The 27,154-nt window shown below is 34.6% G+C and overlaps 1 long non-coding RNA gene across 1 annotated transcript; it reads left to right on the top strand.

Annotated features, from left to right (window-relative positions):
- Positions 1–21,147: 21,147 nt before the first annotated feature.
- On the top strand, positions 21,148–25,054 carry LOC128168540 (uncharacterized). The gene is made up of 2 exons (XR_008241399.1): positions 21,148–21,755; positions 24,753–25,054. It is a non-coding gene; the product is annotated as an uncharacterized LOC128168540 (long non-coding RNA).
- The last annotated feature ends 2,100 nt before the right edge of the window (positions 25,055–27,154 follow it).

Here is a 27,154-nt window from a genome sequence, read left to right as displayed (position 1 = left end):
GCAATTTCGTAAAGTTTAGTAACAGTCTACACGGGACTCCCAAAACGTAGTCTTTGGCTCCATAATGCATTGCGGTAAAATGGCGTTCCTTATGTAAACAACTTATGAGTTATGCCCCTAGTTCTAAATAAATCTCAGGGGTTGAAATATTTCAGGAAAACTCACTAGCCCAGAGGTTACTAGTAAGTAAAAAATCACTAGCCCAAAGCTCAAATCAGCTAGCCCAACCATTTTAAGATGCAAAATAAAAATACATGTAGAACACAATTACAGCTGTTTAATTCATTTTGAAATAAATTCTTCTCAGAGATAATACATATTATGTTTAAACTTCATTCACATCATCGTAATACAGTTCTGAATCCCCTGATTTGCTGGCCCGATGGACTATCAGTTGGTAAAAATTAGCATGCCTGAGTTTTAAACTGATCGCCCCGGGCGTCGGGTTACCAATATATTTCAACCCCTGAATCTCTTAACTTGGCCAAAAACACAACAAAAATTAATTTTAAACTTTCATAAACATTTCTGAACGTGTATGTGTCATGTTCATAACTGCTTACTTGTAAATTATGTAAGATAAATTTTTAAAATGAAATTTCACCTATATCTTCGATCACTCAATACTATACTGGCATGCGACCAGTTCTCACTGAGTACCATTTCTCGCCAGTACATTGTGACGTCATTTTATCGACACATAAAATTATATTGGTAAAATGACGTCACAATGTACTGGCGAGAAATGGTACTTGGCGAGAACTGGTTGCACGCCAGTAACTGTTCAAAAATAAATTATATGGTATGATATGATCATTTATCTTTTTTTTTTAAAGTCAAGTTTCATTTACTTCATTTTCAGGCTTAATCATTTAATTATGTAACGTTGAATAGTTATGTATTTAACAAGGTTTTCTAACTTCGGGATCGCTGCAAGCGATTATAATTGTTTTGATGATAATTATCTGTTTAATTTAAAGAGTTGCTGTATCTAGAGTGACAATTTGTTTGATTTTCTAAGTTCTAAAACAATCAATCCTATTTTTACAATACAAATGAGACGTTTTTAATCATTGCTAGAGCAGCAAGTTTTTGTTAGTAACCGGGGCTCTTTTGTTTATGTACTTATCAATTTGTGAGTTTGGTGACTAAATTGTAACACAATACGAAAAAAATACTGTTGACTCCGTTTTGGGAGCTCGTCTAGACTGGATAAGAGCAGGTTTTCAAAAAGTTTAAGGACAAAAAGATAATGACAAGCCTTTTTGGTTGACCTTTGTAATAAACATCAGCTTTGACGGGTACAATATTTCATAAAACTACAGGTAAATCTTAAGTGAAAGACATGCTATAATTGTTATCACAACACAATTAATACCTCTTGTTCTGAACCTATATGATAACGCCATGCCTTTAAAAACCTCATAAAAAACAACAAAAACGAAGGAAAAACATTATACTAGTGGCCCATGTATAAATGTAAACAGCGTTTCAATGTTTTTTGTTAATAAATTCAGAGCAATAATAACACGAGAAAAATAACTTGATACAGTGAGATGTTTCGCTCTGAGGAAGGTATGAAACATCGAGGTGCGAATCATGTCAGTGCGAAACAGAATAGGTGCGAACCATCCTGGGTTTTGTTCATAACATGAGCTCTTCTGGTTTGGTTGATTCTCCCCCATTTTGGATTGTTGTTGGTTGTTGATTGAGATGAAGACACACTTATAGCATTGTAGAATTATGTATAAGAGGATTGATGGTTATGGACAATTTTAGTCTGTTTATTGATCTTTTAATGAAGAAGAGCTCTATATAAAAAGAGCTCTGTATAAAGCTTCTTCATCATGGAGTTATCTCTCCTTGCTTGTTCATAATGGAATTAATAATCATTAAATATAATGTAATTAAGAAGTTGTATGATCAAAAAACATATGCAAGTATTTATATTTATTTAAAAAAACAATTTTGGGAGTCTTTAGATAAACAAATAGACTCATTAATAATAAAGTAATAATTGGCTAACCAAAATCACTGATAAACAGTACATATAGAATGATTTTGGTATAAATATCAGATGGTGTCCAAATAGTGTTATATGCAGAAAATTGGAAAATGGATCAGAGGTATGAGTCTACATTTAAAATTTTTTATGCTGTTCTCTAATAAGTGTTTTGTTTAAATGCGCACAGGGAGACAATCTGTCTGCCCCTGCCGATGCAAGATGGGAGGTTGTTTTAAATAAAACATGTTTACTAGCCACCTTTGTTTTAGTTTATCTATGAAAAGATATACAATTAAAACAAGTTAACAAATGTGGGAAATTTATTTTCAACTATTTTCTTGTACCTTTTCAAAATTGTCATGCACTTTATTATGATCTTTAGAAGTTTTTTGCTAAAATTATAGGTTTCATAGTCATTTTTGAAAGATTTCAGGAAAGAAGGTGGTCGTCATTACAATATTATAATTTTTTTACTCCATAATGAAACTTGATTAAATGCATATGTGTATGAGACTTGACAAGTTTGTGTAAGGGCTATGATACTCAGGTGACCGTTAAAGTTTATTGGCCTCTTGTTTATTAGTCCCCTACCTGTTTCACCGGAGGGGACTATAGCTTTCCTCTGCGTCTGTCAGTCCGTCTGTCTGTCTGTCCGTCCGTCCGTCTGTCTGTCCCACTTCAGTATTCCGTTGTTTTTTTCTTCATGCGTTTGACGAATGATGTGAAACTTGCGGAGCAGCTTCAAAATATCAAACAGCAGACCAAGTTTATACTTTTGTAGCGTATAGTCAACACAATTTCCAGAAATTTAATTTTTTTCACTCCAAATTTTTTAATGATCGGGTTCGTTATCGGGCTCGGTGTGTACTAAATGAACGAGGACATTATGTGGTCAGTAAAATAATAAATAATATCGTGCATTATTTGTTTTATTACATTTATCATTTCTAATAACAAACAAAAAAGTTCTGTAAAATGGTGTCAAGTATTGTGTAAACTTTAACGTCAGGGTTTTATCATTATTTTTATTACTATCGGGTTTGGGCTGTTGAATGATAGACTAGACTTCTGTGTTTGCTTTCCTTCAAATATGTACTTTTTTAATGGATTTTTGAGATTGTTTGCTGTTAATTATAATCATTTTTCATAATTTCATACTTTACAATTACTACATTTATGATAGGGGATATTTGATATACAGGGTCTCAAACTTTTGCCATTCTCAATCAAAGGGGTTACCGGTAGGGGACATGTATTGCTTATGCAATACTCTCAGAATGCTTGTTGAAATCTGTTATTCAAGGGTAGTAATGTCAATTGCAAAAAGATGCCAGTAATATGACACACTTTCAAAAAACATTAATTCCTTGTGTAGTCGTTTCATCATGGTATATTGATTTCAATCAGTGTTTTTTGTGCCTTCGTGGAGAAGAAATATTTGATACAAATCTTCAAAATTTCATATTATTTCATTACACATTTTTTAAATTAGGTCTTCCATAATTATTGTCCATTATTCTATGTTTGATAAAAGCTGTGCTTAGGTTATGAAGAAACTGGGTTCAAGGGGGAAAAAAATCTACTTTAATTTAATCTCATCAAGTTTATTCTACTAAAATACTGTAATCAGTAGAAATTTGAAATGTTTAGAGCACATTGTAGACTATCGGTATATATAATTATATCAGATACTCAATTGGATTGTCGGGAAAGATGATTATCATAAGAGTAGCCTACATGTCGGGCCTTATGTGCAAGCAGGCATGAAGAGGTTAGGTGAGGTGAGCCTACTATACTTTAAGCTTGAGTTGAATAATCACTGGATTGAAATTGTTTGTTTGAAAATGTTGTTTCTCTTTATTTTATCATCCTTCCTCATACATTGTCATAGGTTTGATATTTTGAATTGACATTAAACGTAGAATAAAGTTTTGATGTCCTTATCAGGGTGAACACTTAGAAGAAGTTTTGTTGAGTCTATAGGGGGTATGATGTTATGAAAATTGTTTGTTTTAGGTACTTTTGTGCAATAAATTTTATGTAAAAATTAAATTATGATTTAATCATAATTAAATTATAATTTAATCTTAAAAAGATGATTTATAAAGAGAAAATTAAAACTCATGGGCTTCTTACTTCACACAAAGGCTGCTTATCAGAACTTTATCACCAGATGAGTCTTAATTTTGATCTAAGGTCATGTGGGCAAGTTCAAGATCACTGGTAGAAAAAACTTCAAGAATAATATTTGTTCTGTATCTCTCAAAAAACTAAAGAAGTTGTACTTCAAACAAAGATTGATTTTACACGACGGTGTGTCAAGATTTTGACGGAGTTCATTTGGTCAACTTCACAGGGGGTGGGTGTCTAGGTATCATCTTTTAACTCTTGCACTGGCTCACAGTACCTCTAATTGGTCCAAATAATTAGTAGATGAACAGTTTGCAAGTCTTCCATATTGACTGCAAGGAATCTGTTGAAATTCTATAGGTATTTAGGACACAATATCTAAGTTAGGAATTTTTTTTACTGTTTTCTATATTATCTAGATATCTAAAGTAGGAAGAAAAAATTCCGTTTTCTGTTTTCTCTGGGAATTTGGATGTTTGGAATTTAGAATTTTGTGGCAGACAAGGAATAGAATAATGTGCATATTTGCATAAATTTTTTATCTTATTTTTTGTAAGTTATTCTCTTTTTCAATTTATTATGTAGATTCATTGCATATTCTGCGATTTATTATATGTAGCATTGTAAAGTAATGGGGGAGCATTGGATATGTGAGATACAGCTTTTTTCCCTTGACCTTATTATGAAAAGCTGAACTGGTCCATAAATTTTAGTTGCTTGAGCTGATTAAAGATTTGGAGCAGGTGCCCTTTGATGACCATATTAAAGTTTCTACTGCTCCAAAATTCATCATACTTGGATTGCTATTTGTTTTATGATACTTATGAACTACAGGCTTGAATGCTAAATTTTAGCTATAGAATTTGAATGCTGGATTAGGTTAAGGTGTTTGGAGCATGTTGTATAAACCCAATCATTTGGGTGACTAAAATAGACTGATTCTGTTGGTGTATATTATATAGGCGAATGTCTAACTTTCTATGATAATTGGTTTGTACGAAAAAAAATTGATATTGTATTAACCAAAAGATCACATTATGCAGCTGTAAGATTTTGGAACAATTCAAGTTGAGAAAAGCTCCTGCTCCTGGTTAAAGAATGAATTAAATACAATGTTGTATCATATTTTGTTGTACAAGTATCATATTTTACAACATTATCAACCTATTTACTGGTTATGCCAATGAGGACGATAGCAAGTTTATTGTCCCCTAAGACAGCAGCTGTTCACCATTTTCCTTTTCAAAGGGGACAATGAACTTGGTATCGCCCTCATAGCCAGTAGATAGACATATGATGTCATCATGTGATACAATATAGTATTAATTTACAAATCCAATTTGTATTATTCGATATAAAGCAATATCTTGATGTGGTGAAATATTATGACTCAATGTCATACATTACTATATTGTATCATAAAATATCATATGACACAGTATTATATAGTATCATAGGATACACTTTTATTTCATAATAATATATTGATAAATATTGTATCATATAATACAGAATGATATTTAAGTCTCCTAAATAAAGTTTGGAGACTAATTGATTTTGTACGGTTTCTTCCCCTTTTGCTTCTTTCCCACTCTGAAATTGTTCGTCGCATTTCTCAAAGATAGCTGAATAGAATTGTACAAAACCCTAGAATACGATAGACCTGCATATCTAGATGTGCACGCTGGTTTGATTTTTCTCATTTGGGGTTGAACCTTATTGGAAAAATCTTGGACTTTATTGTAAATGGTTTTAACTTGAAAACGGACAAAGTTTTTAGAATCATAAATTGACTGTTAGAAGCAGTATAAAGGGTTTATTAGATCTTACCCCTGGGCTCATCCCATCCCCCCCCCCCCCCTCTGAAATTGGAAATGACCATATATCTCAGAAACTGTTAAAATCCTGATGCCTAAACCATATAAATCCTTGTTCCATGTCTTAAGGGGCATCAAATGGTACGTAGGTCATGAGCCCTGGGGGTGGTCCTGACCCCCCCCCCCCAAACAGGAAGTGCACAAATAACTTGAAAATGGTTAAGATCCCCACCCCTAAACCGTATTTATTATTGTTCCTCGAGTCAAGGGGCATCAAATGGTATGTAGGTCATGGGCCCAAGGGGTGGTCCTGACCCATCTCTAACAGAAAGTGCCCAAATATCTTGAAACGGTTAAGATCCCCACCCCTAAACCATATATATTCTTGTTACATGTGTTAAGGGCCATCAAATAATTTGTAGGTCATGGGCCCTGGGATTGGTTCTGACCCCTCTCAACAGGAAGTGCACAAATATCTTGAAAACTGTCAATATCCTCTCCCCTAAGCATATATATCCTTGTTCCTTGTGTTAAAGGGAATCAAATGGTATGTAGGCCATGGGCCCGGGGGTGGTCCTAACCCTCCTCAAACAGAAAGTGCACAAATAATTTGGAAACGGTTTAGATTCCCACTTCTGAACCATATGTATTCTTCTTCCAGGTGTCAAGGGGCAACAAATGGTATGTAGGTCATTGGCCCTGGGGGTGGTCCTCACCATCCTCAAACAGGAAGTGCCCAAATATCTTATAAAACGGTTAAGATCGACACCCCTAACCACATGTCTTCTTGTTCCTTGGGTCATGTTGGTTCACCTGATGTATAATAAAGGACCCCTGGGGAACATCATGAAACTTCAGAAATAGAAATAATCAAGTTGTAACTCTTTCTGTCTGTAAAGTTTGACCATGTGGGTCATCCCTACTCCCAATGATGGCCTCATTCGTTTGGGATACTTTATAATTGTCCCGATTATAATTACATCTTGATACATATGATAAACATAACATGTAATCATGTATCATAATACATGTTTACATGATTTGGTGTCTATCTTATATAAAGTTTTCATTAATTAACTACTATTTTGATATAATATGACAAATGTGGCTTAATGAAAGTAATGCTGTGTCTTGGTAAGCTTTGTAATATGTTATTAATTGTGGCTCCTGTTTAGCTAGTTAATGTATAACTATTTTGTCAAAATCTACATTTGAAAGGACAGCAAATGTAATTAACTACACACATAATTAACTTCTAAAAGAATTCAAAAGTCCAGTGGTCCTTCACATAATAAGTGATAATATTTACCGCGTTTGAACTCTCTTTACCTTCCATAATGCTCCTTGTATATACTAAGCATATCATGTGACATAGATATCAGTAAGCATGTTTGATGTGACTTTAAATGTCATCTAATTTTTTATGCAAATATATTATTTGTAAGTTGTATTAGGTGCCAAAGGGTTATATTATATAAATAGTCCCTTTTCGGGAGGTATGAGGTTGACAATGGTTTTCGAGGGGTGTCAATTTCAATAGTTACCCTCCAAAACAGGCACTATTTTTTTTATTTTACTGAATGGTCTATTTTACTGCTTTTATATAGAAATAAAGTGAATTCTACGGAGAACCTTACGCGCATAATTTACGTGCATGTAACAATTCGTTGTGTTACCTGTTACCAAGTGTGTTGATAACGCTGAGGGTAATAGAACGGATTACCAACTGCGTCTAAACCAATCAGATTTTAGTATTTATCATGAAAATATAATAATTCTATTTATAAACTATTCCCTCAAATTGTGAGAGATTCAGCGATAAATGAACTCATGTGATATGTAAATGCAGTGTTTTTCCGAGGAAATTATTGATACATCGTGGGGAACTGTCGTCGTTGTAAACTTTTCACATTTTCATCTTCTTCTCAAGAACCACTAGGCAGATTTCAACCAAATTTGGCACAAAGCATCACTAGGTGAAGGGGATTCAAGTTTGTTCAAATGAAGGGCGACGCCCTCTTTAAAGGGGAGATAATTGAGGATTATTGAAACTTTGTTGGTATTTTTCAAAAATCTTCTTCTCAAAAACTATTCTGCCTGAAAAGCTTAAACTTGTGTGGAGGCATCCTCAGGTAGTGTAGATTCAAGTTTGTTCAAATCATGGTCCCTTGGGTTAAGGAGAGGCCCCAGAGGGGGATCAAGTTTTAAATAGCAATGTATAGAGAAAACCTTTAAAAATCTTCTCACAAACTATTAGGCCAGGAAAGCTCAAATTTGAGTGGAAGCATCCTCAGATAGTGTAGATTCCAGTTTGTTCAAATCATGGTCCCCGGGGGTAGGGTTGGGCCACAATAGGGGGATAAAGTTTTACATAGGAATATATAGAGAAAATCTTTAAAAATCTTCTTCTCAACAACTACTGTAAGTCGTTTTAATTCCACGGTGTTAAAATTTCATGATTTCTAATTTAGTACCAATCGCGATGATTTTAATTTCATGCTGATAGAAAATCAATTAATCAGAACATAAGCATTAAAAACTAATGGTTGTAATCACGGTGGGTTTAATTTTGCGAGAAATGATGAATCGCAAATAGTGAAATTAAAACCATTGTGATTATTTGCCAATCTACAGTATTAGGCCAGAAAAGCTCAAATTGAAATGGGAGCATCCACAGGTAGTGTAGATTCAAGTTTGTTCAAATCATAGTCCCTAGGGGTAGGGTGGGGCCACAATGGGGGGATCAAGTTTTACGTAGGAATATATAGAGAATATAGAGAAAATCTTTAAAAATCTTCTTCTCACAAACTATTAGGCCAGGAAAGCTCAAATTTGAGTGGAACCATCCTCAGATAGTGTAGATTCCAGTTTGTTCAAATCATGGTCCCCGGGGGTAGGGTGGGGCCACAATGGGGGGATCAATTTTACATAGGAATATATAGAGAAAATCTTTAAAAATCTTCTTCTCAAAAACTATTAGGCCAGGAAAGCTCAAATTTGAGTGGAAGCATCCTCAGATAGTGTAGATTCCAGTTTGTTCAAATCATGGTCCCCGGTGGTAGGGTGAGGCCACAATTGGGGGATAAATTTTTATTCAGGAATATATGGTGAAAATCTTTTTAAAACTATTTAGCCAAGAAAGCTCAAATTGGCGTGTAACCATCCTCAGATAATGTACATTCAAGTTTGTTCAAATCATGGTCCCTGTGGGTAGGGCGGGGCCATAATGGGGGATAAATGTTTATATATAGAGAAAACCTTTAAAAATCTTCTCAAAACTATTAGGCCAAGAAAGCCCAAATTTGAATGGAAGCATCCCTAGACCGTATAGATTCAAGTTTGTTTAAATGATAGTCCAGGGGTACGGTGAGGCCACAAGGGGGGATGCATTTTTACATAGGAATATATAGAAAAAATCTTTAAAAATCTTCTTTTTAAAGACTATTTGGCCAGAAAAGCTTAAACTTCTATAGAGACATCCTCGGGTAGTGTAAATTCAAGTTTGCAAAATCACAGTCCCTAGGGGGGGGGGGGGCGTGATGGCGGTTTGAATTTTTACATAGGAATATACAGAGAAAATCTTTAAAAATATTCTGGGAAAGTTTTCGGTCCAAAACTCAGTACTTGGTGTGAAAGCACAGGTTATGCAGATTTAAGTTCGATGAAACCATGATTCCCTAGAGAAAAGTGGGGCCATGAAATGGGGGGGGGGGGGTAAAAATCTTCTTACAGGTACAACAACAAAAAGGGCTTGGTATTTACCCAAAAAAAAGAGGTGGATAAAAATTGACAGATTTTTAATTTTTTTAGCAAGATCTAATGTACTTAGTTGTCAAGATATTTTGATACTGAAATGCTAAATTGATCAGAATTAAGGCAATTGTTGTTCAGGTGAGCGATGTGGCCCCTGGGCCTCTTGTTAAGTTAGGAATTTGTACTTTAGCGAATGGACATATATCAGAGGTGTGCCTATTGCTAGAATTTTTATTTCTAATGATTTATTTAAAAAATACTAGCTGTTGAAATTGGTTAATTTTTTGTCAAGATATTGCATAGAGAGTACCGCTATTGAACTGATAAGTCCTCCTACACTTTTCAAGATGGGAATTTGTTCTTTTGCAGATCAATTAGAAATATATCAGAGGTGTACAATATCTTAGGATTTGATTTCTAATGATTTATTCAAGAAATACCAGCTGTTGATTTAAGTAATTGTTTGGGTATTAAAGTATTGCATATAGAGTACCCCATTTCTTGTGATAGGTAATGTTCATCAATTCAGCATTGAGAGATGGATTAAAGATTTAAATAAGGATACGTGGCGGCACTGTGTCATGCATGACATGGTATGTGATCTTCAATGCATGTCGGTATCGCAATGCAAAAAGGAAAACACTGGAAAAAAATCTTCTTTTATCTGTCTAATTCTTTCAAATGTTCATGACGTCCTCATCATCTATTACATATGTGTGATCAATTGGTGTTCTTCAAAATGACAAGTGAGGGTTTATGTTCCAATAACATTTAGAAGTATGTATTAATTTTTTTTTTTAATTATAGATGCCTAAAAGAAAGAGGGCTGTAAATGCTAGAAAGCAACGAGAAAAAGACAGAGACAAGAAAAGACAGCAGAGACAAACCAAACAAGCTCCTCAAGATGTCTCAGAAGTGCAGAAAATGTCAGAGTCCTCTGTCCCCTGCGGGACAGAGGATGGAGCTATCACAGCTTCTCCCGGTAATCTTCCGGGGTTTGGTTCTATGGGGTTTCCACCTAAAGAGGAAAAACCCCTGGCCAGGGTGCAGGCCTCGCCTCGAGTGAAAATGCATTCACCTGCCCCGAGGTTGCCATCTCCTCGGGGAAGTCTGTTTGTCCGTGAGCAGGACAAGGCACCGTCCCCTGACTCCCTAGAAAGGGTTTGTGCTCCACCGAGTCACTTGCAAGTGTTATAATGGCTGATGATGGGATAAACTATGCAGCATTTAATGCATTACCACTTGATGAAGCAATTCAGATTGCTCTTACAGACACTGACGGCTTTTTTGTCTGCTTTGGTGGAAATACTTTGCTAATAGGAAAATTACAAAATGGCTTCTTTTCTTTTGACTCCCACTCAAGGTCTACTGAAGGGATGTTAAGTATATTTGGAAAGAGCACAAGAGTTTTGCTTCAGAGTGTAGAAGAAGTATTTTCACATATTCAAAATCTAGCACTTTCAATGGGATATTCAAAAAGTGTGGAATGTAATTTGACTGGTGTTTCCTGCAAAATGAACTACATAGGAAATGACAGCAGTTTGCATAAGACAGGAGATGTCGTTACACATTTTGAACAGACAAATATGCCGGTTGAAAGTTCTTTTGAAACTGATGATGGAAAAGATGATTTGATTTTTATCGCCCAAGATCAGATACAGTTCAGTTTTACCCCTCTGACTACCAGCTTAAAAAAAAACCTTTGTCAAAAGGTGAATGTACCTTACATTAGCGATTCTGCTGCAATACAGTTTTCTATATCAACTATGACAACACCAAGACAGGAAAAAGAGATTTTAGGTGATGGCAACTGCTTTTTTAGAGCTGTCTCTTTCTGCCTTACAAATTCGGAGGATTTTTACAACGTAATGCGCAGTGCTGTCTGTCAGCATATCATTGAAAACAAAGAGTTATTTGAACCATTCACAAATGGTGAACAGTCTATTGATAATCATCTTAAATCATCCAACATGTCACAAACGGGAACGTGGGCTACTCAGGTTGAAATATTTGCTACAGCTCACTTACTGAATGTTGATATATATACATTCTCTGGAGGGCGTTGGATCAGATTTTCAGTCAGTGATGTAGAACCTTCAGAGCAAAGCAAAACTGGTGCAATTTATTTAAACCACCACCAGCAAAATCATTACAATGTCGTCCTTTCAGTAAATGGGCATGAGTCAGACATGACACAAAAGCAAAATGATGAAATTGTAAATGAGTATGAAAAGCGATACCGAAGTCGAATGCGTTTACGAGGAATCAGACAAACATTACCAGAAACGGAGAACAAGACTAGATATGTGGAGAAACGAAAACAATCTTTAAGGAAAAGATACCAGGAAGATTTAAAATATAGAGACAAGAAACTGAAATCGTGTTCTGAAAAATATTTAAACAGTGAAAAATTCCAAGCTAATTTGAAACTGCTAAGCAAACAAAGATACCATAATGATATTGAGTATCAAAACAAAACGAAAATCAGAAGCAATAAAAGTATTACTGATAGATATACAGCAGACGAGGAGTATAAGGAAGCTTTTAAGAGAAACAGTTTGGAAAGATATGCTTCTGATGAAAAATACAGAACTGACACTAAATTGAGAAGTATTCGAAAATATGAATCGGATGCTAAACACAGAGAAAATGTTAAGAGCCAAATTAAGCAAAAGTATAAGTCAGATGAACTATACAGAGAGCAAGTTATTTCTGAGAGTTCAAAGAGATACAGGACAAATGAAAACTTTAGAGAAAAAAAACTTAAAACTGCAGCTAAAAGATACGAAAAAGATGAGATATATAGGTCAAAAACAAAAGTTTCTAGCAGAATTCAATATGATTCCAATCCAAGAGTTAAAGCACTAAAAAAGGAGAGTGTAAAAAATCAGAGAAGTGCCAAACATTCTAAATTGAAAAATGAAAAAGGAATTGTGAAAGCATTTAAAGAAAAGGCTATGCAAGGCATTGATTATTCGTGTTGCTGTTGTGATCGGCTCATGTTTCATAATCAAGTCCAGAGATGTAATCGACACTCATATGCCAAAAATGACCAAGCAAGAAATGTTGCTGAATTATGTATTCAGGATAAACATTGCCACACATGCATAGAAACATGTCCAGAAAATTGCATCAAGTCTAAGTTATGGATTTGTTTTACATGTCACAGGAAAATCTTAAGTGGTAACATTCCAGCAGAAGCAGCAGTTAACAAAATGGCGCTTGAAGAAATCCCAGAGGAATTAAAACGACTAAATAGCCTTTAGAGACATCTGATTGGAATACACATTCCGTTTATGAAAGTTATGGCTTTACCACACGGGAGTCAAAAAAACATTCATGGGCCAGTTGTTTGTGTACCATCAGATCTAAGAAAAGTTACAAGTTTACCATTGAAACCTGGAGAAGATCTGCTGCTGAAAGTCAAACTAAAGAGAAAATTGAACTACAAAGGTTACATCGAATATCAATTCGTTAACCCAAATCACGTATCAGAGGCATTAGAATTTTTGAAACGGAACAATGAATGGTATGAAAATGTAACAATTGACACAAACTGGAAACAATCCGATGACAGTTGTCAGGAAATGGTCGAAAGTGCTGATATCTTATCAAAAGATGATGAAGAACACATTGCAACAGATACCTGTTTACAACCAGTTGATGTCGCACAAGAAGTTCTTGATCATTACTTTGATGATATTTATAATATCGCTCCAGCAGAAGGAAACAATCCAGTAAGGATGTTGCAAACACAAGGCAATGAGGCAAAGACATTTCCATACCATTTCCCTAGTGGACACTTCTCGTGGAATGACAAGAGAGACACAAGAATAACACTGTCAAGATATTTTAACAACCGCCTTATGAATTCAGATGACAGATTTGCAAAAGACAGCAGTTATATTTTCTTCAGTCAGTATATGTCTGATTTGAATCAAGTAATAGAGAAAACGCAAATATCAATCAGAAAATCGGTCAAAGGCATTCTTAGTGGTCACAATATGACAGCAGATATGGTACAAAACCCTGAATTACTTTCAAAGTTGATGAAAAATGATGAGGCTTTGCGATTCATGCAACCGATACGGGGAACGCCAGCATATTGGTCAGCTGCTCAAAAAGATCTATTTGCTATGCTAAGACAGTTAGGAATACCAACTTGGTTTTGCTCGTTTTCAGCTGCAGAACACAGATGGAATGATGCAGTTGCAACAATATTGAGACAACACAACGATTTAAGAGATCCGTGTGTTTTGGACTGGTCTGAAAAAAATGAGGTGCTAAGAAGCAATCCCGTTACCGTTGCAAGAATGTTTGAGCATAGATTTCACGTTTTTCAGACAGAAGTGATTTTTTCACCATCAGAGCCAATTGGGAAAATATCAGATTTTTTCCAAAGAGTCGAATTTCAGCAAAGAGGGTCACCTCACATGCATTGTTTATATTGGGTAGAAAATGCCCCGAAACTCGATGAAGATGGAGAAGACGCGGTTTGTGAATTTATTGACAAATATGTTAGCTGCGCAGTGCCCTCTGAGAATGAAGATTTGGATCTAAGAGATGTGATATTAGCTGTACAACAACACAGCAGAAAACACTCAAAGTCTTGCAGGAAAAGAGGGACAGATTGTAGATTTAACTTTCCTAGACCTCCATCTGTATGTACCTTTATAAATTCTCCAAATGATGAAGACAACTTGCAAGATGATGCAGAAGCTACGGATTTAAAACAGGAGCAATCAAATGCTAAAGAAATATTATTGCGAGTTTGGAGTGAAGTACAAGATGGATCAAACGAATCTGAAAATACAGAAGATATTTTTAAACGAATAGATTTGACACAAGAACAGTACATAGACGCACACAGACAATTAGCAAAAAAGAGGTCAGTTGTTCTTAAAAGAAACCCACGTGAACTTTGGATCAATCAGTACAATCCGTGCCTTTTAAAATGCTGGGATGCCAATATGGACATACAGTTTGTCTTAGATCCGTTTAGTTGCATCGTTTACATTATCTCTTACATATCAAAGTCGGAGAGAGAAATGGGAATGGTGTTGAAACAAACCAAAATAGAGGCAGAAGAAGGTAATGAAAGTGCTCGTACAACCCTGAAGAAAGTTGGTTCTGCTTATTTGAATCATAGAGAAGTCAGCGCACAGGAGGCTGTCTATCGCGTATGTAACTTGAAAATGAAAGAATGTTCAAGGAAAGTAGTATTTGTACCAATAGGAGACAATCCTACTAGGCTGACAAAACCATTGTCTCAACTTAAAAAAAAGCAGAACAAGGTAAATGAAGGGAATCTTGACGAAGACAACGATGAAGAAGATATCTGGATGACAAATATTGTTGAAAGATATGAAAGCCGGCCAAATGAACCATTGTTTCAAAAAATGTGACTGGCAGAATTTTGCTCAGAATTTAGAGTACTCGCTAAATCCCAGGTTCCAAAGACTCACAATGAAAATGTATTTGAACTGCAAAATTCGAAAGGTTTCATTCAAAAGAGAACACGTACAAAACCAGCAATAATAAGATACCCAAGGTTTAACCCAGATAAAATGTCAGAGAAATATTACCAGTCTTTGTTACAGCTGTTCTTGCCTCACTGGTGTATTAATCAATTGAAACCTCCAGGTTTCGAATTGTATGAGACATTTTACGAAAATGGACATGTTCGAATCTCAGGAAAGCAAAAGTTACAATCGGTCAAGTCAATTGTTGACATGAACAGACTATGGTATGCGAAGAATGAAGATGCAATAGCAGAAGCAGAGGATAATTTTGAAAACATTGGAGATCCAGAAGATGCTTGGGCTAACCTCTGTCCTGAGACAGAATTAATGAGACACGAATGTTCTGCAGAGAGAACTGATCTGAATTTGGATGTTGCTGAAGAATTGCCAGACATGCAACCAGAAACTAATTTTGATATTCTCTACAACATACAACAGGATACACAGTCAAAAGAAGAAATGACAAATATTCTTCAAAATTTGAACGACACTCAAATGAAAGTATTTTACTTGGTGCGTGAGTGGTGTTTGAAGAAAAGTTTCGGACAAAAACCTGAATTAATGCACATTTTCATAACTGGTGGAGCGGGAACAGGCAAAAGTCATTTAATTAAAGCCATACATTATGAGGCATCACGTTTACTTGGAAAAACAATGCCTACTCCTGACAGTGTTTCAGTGCTTCTTGCAGCATTTACAGGAACGGCTGCATTTAACATTGGAGGCAATACAATTCACCATTTATTTTCACTGCCAAAACATATGTCTTTGCCTTATCAACCACTGAGAGAGCAGAGTCTAAGTGAAATGAGAGTTCAACTTGGAGATCTGCAAATTTTGGTTATTGATGAAATTTCAATGGTGTACAAAAAACTATTATACTATGTTCATGAAAGATTAATACAGATAAAGAAATGCAAGGAACCATTTGGAGGAGTGTCAGTGATAGCTGTGGGCGATTTCTATCAACTTCCACCTGTGAAGCAGCGCAAAGATGAAAGACTTTATAAAGACAACGCTCTTTATCCTTTTGATTATTGGGTAGACCTTTTCAAACTTGTGGAGTTAAAAGAAATTATGAGACAACGTGAAGACATCCCGTTTGCAAATGCATTGAATACACTTCGAACTAGAGAATTAAAAGAACAATTGGAAGAACCAACCAACGTTATCCTAAATGAATGTGTACGACAGGGACCTGAAGATGTTCTCCACGTCTACTCAACAAATGATGAAGTCAATGCCTATAACTTGTCAATGCTCAGGAGGAAATGTGAAGACCTTGTTGAAATAAATGCTCAAGACTTCACAAAAGATAGAACTACTGGCGAACTCATCCTCAGAAGCAAACCTATCAGTAGGTCTAGAACAGATAGTCTTCCAAGCACCTTATTGTTGGGTCTCGGTGCAAAGGTCATGCTCACAAGAAACAGCAATGTAGATGATGGCCTTGTAAATGGAGTTATGGGCACTGTAGCAAAATTTGTTTATGGTCAAAGACATGCACAAAATACTGTTGTTGCAGTGGGAGTACTGTTTGAAAATATAAATGTTGGGAAGAAAACTGGACAGAGAAGTAAAAATGGAAACCTTGTTCTTATTGAAAAAGTCCAAGAGGATATTCCTGAGCAAAAAACAAAAAATGTTGTTCGACATCAGTTTCCATTACGATTGGCTTGGGCTTGTACAGCTCACAAAGTACAAGGAATGACAGTTGACAAGGTGGTAGTTAACTTAGACCGAACTTTTTCACCAGGACAGGGTTATGTTGCGTTGAGTAGAGTAACGTCAAAGCAGGGATTATTCATTGAATCGAACAAACCAGAAGTATTGCAAAAAAAGATATACGCTGATCCAGAAGTCAACGTAGCATTGCAGAGAATGCCGAAATTAAAACTACCAAACTTTGAAACATCTCAGACTGGCATTAAAATTTATCTTCACAACATTCAAAGTCTCGGTAAACATTTCGGAGATCTCTTAAAGGAAAGCCGATGCAAAGATGCAGATATTATCTGCCTAACAGAGACTTGGCTAAGATCTGGACAAAATGTCAATATGTTTGATATCAACGGTTTCAATTTCTATCCAACAAATAGGCAAGATTCTTATGACGATACCAATACCCAAGTTTCAAAATTACGTGCCTCAAAAGGTGGTGGAGTAGCTGTTTACATTAACCAAACCACAGTAAACAAAGTTGTCAGTTTCCTTCCTGTAAAGAATGTAGAGGGTATCTGTGTAAAATGTTTGCCAGAAGATATAGCAGTTATCGTTGTCTATCGCCCGAACTCTGTGGGTGTTCCTCAGTTTTTAGCGAAACTCGAAAAAGTGATTGCGTATTACAGATCTCAATGTAAATACTTTGTTTGTCTTGGAGATTTCAACGAAGATGCAACGTCTGCAGGCCCTATTCAGAATTTTATGATTAATAAAGGTTGTAAGCAGATTGTTGATTTCAAAACAACAGAGGGAGCTACTATTTTAGACCATGTATATGTGTCAACATCTTTAAAGGCAGAAGTGGTAAAAATGTCAACATACTACAGCTACCACGATGCATTAATTCTGAACATCAATTCCAGAAAATAAATATTAACTGTGTTTCAACTCCTTTTTGCGCCAAAAAATAAAGATTTTGACAGCAATTAAGTCTTAAATATTGTGGGCATTCATTCTAAATGTAAATACCCACTGCAAGTAAAAGCCCAATTCAGGAAGGTACTAGTAATGTTTACCAAGCATTCTAATTAAATTCACAATTGTCGACATCCGATTTGCAAACATCTGCATATAATTTTAAAATTGATAAATTTAACGCCCACCATCATCTCGAGATCTTGCAAATGATATTTACATATGTTATAATTTTCTCATCTGTATTGTATAACAAAAAATTAACATTTACGACTAAAAAATGTGGTTCAAAACAGTATTTCGGATTATTTATGAAATCATGTATAAAAATGAATTGTTTGACAAACTTTTGAACTTCTTATGCTAAAAAAGATTCAATTGAGATTACAATTTAAGACCTAAAAGAGCCCAAATATATACCAGATTTCTCAAGAACGAATTTCTAAAGACTTGATGAACAAATTGTGTTTAGAATTATAAACCCTTTATTCAGTATCAAGAAAAAAGGAATGGTTCCTCAAACAAGCGACCAAGAGAGAAAGGTTCATTTGTTTCCTTATATATTTTGTGCACGCGATATCTCAGAAACGGCTCGAATGATTTTTATGAAACATTTAGACCTAATAGATAGTGGTTATATTGATATCATCATTTCCTTTATTAAGAAATTGACGTTTTAGCGATTTCTAGAAGGGTGGTTTGTCCCTGGATATTGAGTTCAAACTCTCAGCTATAGAAGACAAAAGATCGGGGATTTGTAATTTTATTTTCATTTTGATCTGACTTGAAAGGGGTCGATGCTCGCTTGGACCCAAAAATTGAGATTAAAGGGGCATGGTCACGATTTTGGTCAAATTCTATTTTTATGTTTTCATTATTTACAATGCTATAGAAATGTATTTCTAATGATCATATAAAATTTGAGAGTCATTCGTAGAGTTATTATCAAGATACAGGGCTTGCAATTCTTTGTCATGTAAACAAGGCTCGTGCCCGGTTTTTGTTTACATAGGTTCAATATACCAGTACATATATTTTTCCGGCTTATTTGTCTTTCTTTTTATTTGTTTTAAACATTGATACACAGTTTTAGATTGAATATTTTGTTAAGACATGTAATATAACAAAAGTTTATATCTCATTTGATATCAAGAAAAAGAGGCTGGTCTATCATATTAGGGAACCAAAGGGCTCTAATGTCTTTTATCTGAAGCCCTTTACTGAGAGATATTTTTTGAAATCTTTTAGAATCAAATATGAGGGTTTTTAGGGACCAAAAGTCCAACATTTTGATCACTCATATCACAGAAAGAAAAAAAAATTAAAAATGCAGTACAGAAGATAAGTTGTTCAAAATGATGTTCTTAACAATATGCAAACCTTCAAAATTTCGCCAAACGGCCCCTTTAAGGAGATAAGGGATCGGTTCCTAAAACCTTCTTTCTCATATATCTCCAGAACGGTAAGGAATTTCTAAACACTTGTTGACCAAATTTGTTTAGCATTAAATGTCCTTTCATTTGATATCAAGAAAAAGGGGCTGGACCCTTAAATTAGGGGACCAAAGGACTATAAAATATTTTATCTGTAGCCCTTTAATGAGTCATTTTGTGAAAGGTTGTTAAAGCTAAATTAGGTATAATACGTTTATATATCCTAACAATATAATGATTTTCTCTTGCGTTACCCAATTAGCGTTTTTAGGGACTAGAGGTAAACAAGTTTAATCTTTTCTATCTTAATTGGAAGAAATGCAAATATTTAAAAAAGCAATGTAAGAGAACTTATAAAAACGATACAATAAAGCAGTATTACTTCACTCCTTTTTCCATATCGATGATGTCTTATTTCCTTCTAAAAATCAGACGGAAGACCTCCTCGTTGCTCGCAACGAGATCGTGTCTAGTTATTATTATTATTCTTTTTTTTTCTTACCGATTTTGTGCAGACGATTTCTCAGAGATGGCTCAACCGATTTCAATCAAATTTTCAAGATTAACGCGATGTTATCTGAAGTTTATCGTTTTTTATCCATTTTTGAAAATACACTTCCGGTCGGAAGTTATCGTCCGTTTACGATTTTAAAAAGTCAATTTTGTCGGACGGGTTTTTCAAAAACGAGTAAAGATAAAAGGCTGAAATTTTCAGAGATGATAGATCTACCGTTTTTCTGGTGCACCTCGGTCAAGAGAATGTCCGCCGTTACTTCTGGTCGTCACCGGAAGGAAATTTGAAAATTTGAATTTTTCGACTTTTTTATTTTTTAATATTTTTCTTTGAAATTTTAACACCTTATAGTGACCCTTTTACTGATTAAGAATATGTAATTAGTTTTAAAATCGATCAAGGCATTCTCGAGAAATTAGGCGTCAAAGTTCTGAAGCGGAGTCCGAGTAACTCAGTCGATATAGTCGTGGACATGGCCCAGGCGACCCGGGTTCAAGCCTCGAGTGCCGCAAATTTTTTTTTCATTTTTTTCGCTTAAATCTACGATTTTATCTTTGAATTGATAAGTTTAATCTAATCTATTCAAAAATCGGACGGAAGACCCACTCGTTGCTCGCAACGAGATCGAATCTAGTTAGGGTCTTCCGTCTTCAGCGGAAGACCCTTCTATTATTGTAATGTTTCTTTTTCACTTTTTAGGGTTTTCCGTTTTTCAACGGAAAACCCTTCTGTTATTCTACTGTTTCTTCTTATTATTTTTTTTTTTATCCGCAAATTTTGTGTAGGCCATTTCTCGTACATTTGTTGTCTGATTGTTATGAAACTTTCAGGGTATGTAGACAATGTTAATATCTAGAGTCGTTTTTTCAAATTTTTAAAATTCACTTCAGGTAATGAGTTATTGCCCTTTAATTGAAAATTGGGGGGTCTTTTGTCCAGAGTTGATCTCGGGAACTATAAAAGATAGTAGCATGAAATTTAGCAGAATTGTTGGTAACATTTTATAGTTTTGCTGGCATGAAAATTTTGGCAAAATGTTTTTTAGTTTTTAAGCTATTTGCCGGTAAAGTTTAAGGTTTTGGGGGGTCTGAAATTTTGTTGCTTTTTGTATAATAACCTTTAAACTAAAAATAATTTGTTAATACATATAGAACAAAAGTTGTTAAGAATAACGAGAGCTTTCATTTAAAATTAAGAAATAAGGGCTGGCCCCTATAATTAGGGGTCAGCAGCTCATACACGTATTTTTCTGATAGCAAAAATCGTTATCATTTTATGAAAAAAAAATTATTCAGTTATTGTTAATATATTAAATAAGGTCATTTGGTGTCAAATTTAAAAAGTTCTGTGCCCTATTTTTTTCAAATTTCATAAAACAAATATGTGTGAATCGTACATGAACGAGTTAATTTGTCTACATAGACACACAAGCGAACAAATGCCGTTTTAAGGCCCAGGCATTTACTGCATTACATTGTGTTGCGTCTTAGATAAATTGTTGTGATTCAATTTCATTTTTTTTTTCATCTAGGCTATATCATTTATGAATTCAACTACTTATTTAACACGTTCTAATCGGCCACGCAGAACAAATGTTTGCAATGTTTGTCGCGGACCCGCGAATGTAAACAGTATAACGAACGGCATTGTAGAAAAGAGAGAGCGTAATGCAGAAGATAAGTTTTGCATTTTTCGGTGTACACATGCATTTTCAAGTTACTGTGAAACATATGAACATGCACAGGGAACAATACTACATATTTGTATAAGGAGGGATATATTCTCGTGTGAATCGTTTACGAGGAAATTCTGACAGCCACACTTCTGTCGACCATGTCGACGGATGTTTATGTTTCCATTGATCAGCCGTTGATAAGCTACGAGTAATAAAGGGGAATAGATGGACATTAAAGTGTGTGATCTATGTGGATGTTACTGAAGAAGGTGAGGCTTTTTATTCCTTTTAAAGTTTCTTGTCTATAGTGGTTAAAATGTCAGCATGTTAACTGGTTAACATTTAGTCTATAGATGTACATGTAAGTACGTGCACACTGTCACTGATGTATGTTATTTTTCTAGTCCAGACAATATAAATCCTTTTAACAGAATTGAATCCCAAATGTTGTACCTTTCACTTGTTTTTTTCTCCTTTTTACCAGAATTTTGTGTAAATTACAATTCAATTTATTGACAAAATCCACATGTGGCGAAAGTCATACATACAGTATACAAATATACATGTAGTTGGTACTGTACATAGATTTTCTTAAGATATGTTCATCGCGTATGAATTTACAAATATATCTTGATGATTTAACATCTGCTGGGTTAAGAATTTTATAAGAATTACAGAGTTAGATGTTTTGTTATGGTGTGGGTGTTTGTTTACTAACGTGTAATTTTTACATTGTTTACTAGATGTTTAGACTAACTCGAGGTTCATTGGTAACTGGAAAGGATGACCGAATTTATCTATTTAAAAAAAAATCAGATTGTGAATTTTCAACTCAAAATTCAAAGCAGGGTCTAATTAGAAACATATGATCATATTCTTGTGCGGAAGACTCCAAATGTAGACATAAATACCCTGTAGACATACATGTAACATCAAGTAAATAAAATTGTATACTTCAGAATTCAGAGTTAAAACATGACTAAAAAGTCTTTTTTATGATGCCGATCAATGTATCATTAGAGAGGTTTAGCAGACCAACGGGTACCCGGTACATGTACTTGTACATGTAGTTTACAAGTTAGAACTATGCGTACCACTCTTCCAGTTCACATAATTTTTCTTGTTTAGCAGTTTTGATGTGTACTTGAATTGTCCTTGTTAATGTTTAAAATGTAATTTTTCATTTATATTCTCTTTTTTTAATCTGACTACTGGCAGTACTGGCATGCCAGCAGTTCTTGTCGAGGACCATTTCTCGCTGGTGCAATGTTACATCATATTTTCATATATAATTTTATGTGTTGATAAAATGACGTAACAATGCACTGATGAAAAATGGTACTCAATGATAACTGATCGCACGCCAATATTGATTAATTACAGACAAAAACTGAAGGTTGCAAGTGTTATTTTTTATTGAACACCATTGTTACAGTTTAAAATAACTTTTTATATATGTGACGGTCAGACCGGTTTAAATACCAGTGTTCAGTTGGTAGAGCACCTGACTAGAGATTCAGGGGGCCCAGGTTTAATTCCTGGTTTGGTCCTTCATTATTTCTCCCATCCTGTTACAATATTAAGGCTTGGACATTTCTGTACTTAGCCGATTCGGTACATATCACTATACATGAGATGCGATACGATACATATCACGATACATTGCAACTAAATGAAAACATGAATAAGGGTTCAAAATTTATTCAATCTGTCGATGTATTACCGCATGTCCAAAGATATTTTGATATATTTAAAATGAGCGTTGCACAATTTACAAATTACTTAAGTCTCATATACACTACTTTTTCATTAACAAGTATTCCAAAAGTTGTCCACACTCCAGATTTAGCTTCCTAACAGGTTTGACAACTTTACGAGGTTTTCCACCATCTTTGTACTTTCATATTAGGCGCGCAGACTAAAAATAGCCGATATATGAAGCTCAGATATTTTTGGAAAATAAAAAAAAGTCCGCATAGGTATCGTAATGTATTAATGGTAAATGTAACAATCCAAATATCGTCAAAATAAATACCGTGATGCACCGGTGCATCGGTGGATCGTTCCATCCCTATACAATATTGGTGTTGTAACCAACCCCTGGAACTGACAGGTTAACTCCTGCCAGGGGAAGAGGCAGGGGTGATCTTTGAGGGTGAAGATCATTTAAGGGGGGATGTGACAGTCAGACTGGTTTGAATACCGGTGCCAGATACATGTAGCTCAGTCGGTAGAGCACTTGACTAGAGATTCAGAGGGCAAGGTTCGAATCCCAGTCTGTTCTGTCATTATTTCTCCCATCTTGTACATATATATCAGATCTATTCAAGTCAGTGTCAGCTACATTATGCATAAACAATTTTACCCGCTCCTAAACCACACACTTTCTTATTAGTGGATTCAGCTTACTGCTGATTGGCTGCTGTTGCAGCAGACTTATAATATATGCACGCACAAAACACAATGAACTTATCAGAGAATGAAAAATTCATCGAGTTACTTTCAACTGTTGGAATTTGGGTATTTTTTAAAAATGTATACTTGTGACAAAACATATGATTATGTGGTACATACAGCTGTAGCTTTATGAAAAAAATTTGGGTTAGACATATATATCTACCATGCAAGTAAATGATATTTAAATTACTAAAACTTCCAATTTATGACGCACGAAATATACGCTACTTTTATAAAGATAAATTGACATACATGTAATGTAACACATTCTGTGAAAAATAATCTATTAAAAATTCTTCATTAAGTTTACTCATACATGTTTTATGCTTATTACACATAGTATTGTTTTTAAAAAATGTAATTTAAAAGAAAAGAAACCAAAACCCTCGCCAAATTTATTTGCAAAAAAAAACCCCGGTAGAATTGATAAAACATGGTATACCAGAAGGAAATACATGTACTTTGACGCTGTTCAGATGGGTAATATTCCTTTGTAATTTTCGAATTGAAATGTTTGACTGTTGCACTACAAGAAATAAACTCTAGCTCTCTCTCTCTCTCTCAAACTCTCTCTCAATCTAATAAGTGTCTATACCTAAGAATTTTTTTTAATATTATATTATGACTTGATATGCAAATTTTTGATCTTGTACTGCCTAAATGTTATGTCATGTATTGGGATATGTAATACTTATTACACTGCATGGTCAGTGTATTTTTTCCAGAAATAATATGCATATGTTAATGTAAACACAGCTATTACTAGTACATGTATGTAAACACAGCTAATTATTTTTTTTTTATTTCAGCTCAAAACGGACTCTTGTTCCGACATGGCACCACATTGCTTTTACCTGTTGATTCTTGTGGGTCAGCTCTTGAGATTAACCTGTCACCTCTATCCACATGCATATTCCTTGTGTTCTACAGACTTTTTACCGGTAATTCAAATTAAATCGGATAATGCATGAACAATAATGGAACTTTATGAAAGCATCATCCCATGTTGTGGTTTGTGTTTGATAAGAAATTATGAAAAACAAAATTAAGGCTATTTAAAGAAATTCATAATTGTTGTGAAAATTTGTTTTTCAATAAAAGTATGCAATTATTTTTCCTTTATTTTTTATTTTATAAAGGTATTTAGATGTGTTTACATAATTGAACCCCCACCCACCCACCCCCCCCCCACCCCATCCAATTGTCTGCATTAAGATTACATGTAGGATATGTAAATGTACATTTGACTTTGAAATAACATCTGCTATGATAATTACTTTTGAAATGAACAAGAAACAACCTATTTCTATCTTTCTAAGGTATATATGCATAAAAAAAGGAGAAAAACATGTCAAATTTTGAACATTTTTCATGGAAATCAACTCTGTCTCCAGCTACCTGGGTGTTTGAATTTTATTTTAATTTAAGGCAGATGTCTAACTTGTAGGTTGTATCTTACTGTTTGAGCATGGTTAGAAGGAGACTAGAAATCAAAATAGATTAGATATTCACTAAATATGATTGTTAGCTTACTTTTTTTCATAAAAACAAGAAATCACAAGCAGGACAGCTGTCTATTTGTTAATTAAAATGGTGTAAATCATAAAATAAACAAATAATTAGGATCAAATTTTAGAATCATTGATGATTGTTTTCAAATATGTGTGAGAAATGACTCAAGGAAATTGCCATAAGTTTCATAAAATTAGGTAAAACATTTTTAACCATGACTTTTTATGAAAATCAAAAGATGGGGGGGGGGGGGGGTATACATGTAAGGGTATTTCTAAGTGATGTGAAGCTTTTATCATGATTATATCATGTAGGCATTATGTTGTATTGAATAAGGTTTTTTTTCAAAGGTGGTTGAACAACAATTGACCTCTAAAAGGTCAGGTAAAGATGTTTTACTATGGAGAACCCTGTAAATCTGTGTTTACTAATGGAAATTGGAAATGGGGGGTTCACTTAAATGGCCATATTTTTATTAAACCTCAATGGAATTTGCAATATGTGGTATTCTTTTTCTCAGAATTGCATTAGCTTTCTTATTCTAAGACAAACCGTCTTTTCATAAAATGTTAGTGTACTAATTGCAGTTAAAGGTACATGTACAAGGAATAGTTTCGGATAAAGAACCGTCAATATTTTTGTAAAATTGATAGTGACTGTACTTGAAGATTTACCAGTGTTGCGTAGATTCATGAAATGAATTTTAATGTTTATCAATAGTTAATGGGATGTCTCTTGTTGGAATTGGTAAGGCCTAACTTTTTTTTTTAGGCCTAAGCAATATTAAGGCCCCTAATTTTAAGTACATGAGAAGCAGTAATAAATTGTGAAACTTGCGGCTTTGACTGTTGTGTTGCCTTTACACAGTGAAATTGAAGGTTACAAACTTGAGGTTATATAACATGAAATGGAGGTGGATGGGATATTATATGCCTATTTAGTATCTACTGGGTATGAGGACAATAGCAAGTTTATTGTCCCCCAAGACAGCAACTATTTCATGAGGCAAAGCCAAGGGAAATAGTTGCTGTGGGGTGGGGCAATAAACTTGCTATTGTCCAGATAGTTAGTTAATTGGTATATTATTGTACCGAAGAAAACTTTATTTGTCAGCGATGCAGAATTTCTTGATGATAAACAAATTAGAGTTATCAAACTTTGTATTTAATGCGGTGATCTGATTAGGTCAGAGGTGTTCCGAGTTTAAAAAGGAGGGAAATCAAATTCTGCTGATGAATGGTTTTGATGACTATTCACAATGGGCAGATAGCATGGATACTATTTCAAATTAGATAGAAAGCAAGTTTGTGTGGGCGCCTTCTAGTGATCAGTTTGTCCGTCTGTCCATCCAAAATGACCTCGAATGATATTTGTAGATGAAGAGTCAAGGTCATATCAGATCACACAAAAATCTATATTTTAAGAGCATAGATATACTCTCCTTTTAGCCCCTATTTGGCTAATATTTTACCTTTACAGAGTTTATTGGTTAATGGCGTGCAGTGACCTTGAACCAAGTCTGCCAATGTGAAGGTCATAGCAGATCTTTTTAAAATTAGTTTTAGATAGTAGATTATTTTTTCAAATATTCTTAATCTTGGTCAGATTGAACAAAAATGCATGTATGTTAGGGGGAATGAAATTGAATTAAAAGTTCTATGCCAGCTGGAAAAATTTCAAGTTATAGGTCAAGGTCAAA

Source organism: Crassostrea angulata, unplaced genomic scaffold, assembly GCF_025612915.1.
Source record: "Crassostrea angulata isolate pt1a10 unplaced genomic scaffold, ASM2561291v2 HiC_scaffold_2, whole genome shotgun sequence".
NCBI lineage: Eukaryota > Metazoa > Mollusca > Bivalvia > Ostreida > Ostreidae > Magallana > Magallana angulata.
The sequence above is the reverse complement of the archived record's forward strand: the minus strand, read 5'-3'. Positions and strand labels throughout refer to the sequence as shown.